Source organism: Lolium rigidum, chromosome 6 (assembly GCF_022539505.1).
Source record: "Lolium rigidum isolate FL_2022 chromosome 6, APGP_CSIRO_Lrig_0.1, whole genome shotgun sequence".
Classification (NCBI taxonomy): Eukaryota; Viridiplantae; Streptophyta; class Magnoliopsida; order Poales; family Poaceae; genus Lolium; species Lolium rigidum.
This window is the reverse complement of record NC_061513.1, coordinates 347,684,838-347,686,111: the sequence shown is the minus strand read 5'-3', so window position 1 is coordinate 347,686,111 and position 1,274 is coordinate 347,684,838. Positions and strand designations below refer to the sequence as shown.

Below are 1,274 nucleotides of genomic sequence, written 5' to 3'. Positions count from 1 at the left end.
GCACCCCTCTCATCTCTCCCTCTCGATCGTCTTCTTCGTCGCGTGCACGGGTCATCGGACCCTCGTTATCCAATATGTGCTGTTACTAGGACTAAAGTACCGAGTCCGAGGTGACAGCAGTGGCGGGTGTGCCGCGCCGCGTCCGGAGCAAGGGATCTGCTGTCCATCTGGCTCGCCGACGACGAGCCCCTCGCTCTCTCCAGACGAGCCCTCGTCCCTCTCCAGGACGAGCCCCGGCCCTCTCTCCCACGACGAGCCCCCCTCCGCATCTCCCGGGCTCTGCACCCCTCTCATCTCTCCTCTCGATCTATTTTTCTTCATCAGTCCACAAAATCGAATTGAACTGCCGTGCATTGCTTGAAATTGAACTGCCGTGCGCTTAGGGTGTTTGCTAATTGCATCATTTTGTTCTTCCGCAGTATGGACAGACGCCGGATTACAACAAGAATTAGAAGGCTTTCCCCCGAACACACAAAGGGAGTGGCAGAGTTTATGCAGCTTTGTTCGCTTGAGTGCTGCTAATGATGATCGTGTGATGTGCCCATGTCGTAGTTGTCTCAACCGGTGCACAAAAACCTCTAGATGTAGTAGAGGCTCATTTGCTTCTTTTGGGATGGCAAGCACTTATGACAGATGGGTCTTCCATGGAGAACCATTACATCCTGTACCCGAAGCTGGATATGGAGGACAAGGAGGTGCACCCGGAGTCGGACATGGACATGGAGGTGAACCTGAGGCTGGACATGGAGGTGAACCTGAGGCTGGACATGGAGGTGATGCAGGGGCCCACCATGTTGGTGGAGGTGATGCAGAGACACACTATTTTGGTTTGCAAGAGGAAGATGTTTATGAAGATGATAGAATTCCTGATCTGCTTGCTGATTTGTACAAGTCAGAACCGCAAGGTCCTGGAAAGGACACTATATTTGCTGAGTTCATAGAGGAAGCCAAGCGCGCAGCCAGCGATGGGGGTACAATGTCAAGGTTTTCACTCACACTCAGTTACTTCAGGCCAAGTCGTACTACCGGATTAGCAACGTTGCATTCAACGCGATACTCCTGATTTTGGCCTTGCAATACCCTACTAGCTCAATACTCAAAGTCATACGAGGAGGCACTCTAGCATAATCCGATGCAGGTTGGGCTTTGGTTATGAGAGTATCCATGTGTGCCCGAATAACTGCGTATTGTTCCGGAAGGATTATGCCAAGGAGAATAATTGCCCTAAGTGCAAAGCCTCCAGATGGAAAGATGCCGATGGTAGGAGACAGATC

General features: G+C 51.6%; 1 pseudogene; it reads right to left on the bottom strand.

Annotated features, from left to right (window-relative positions):
- The window catches only part of LOC124664929, a 54,800-nt pseudogene extending 54,506 nt beyond the window's left edge, over window positions 1-294 (bottom strand).
- Window positions 295-1,274: the final 980 nt, after the last annotated feature.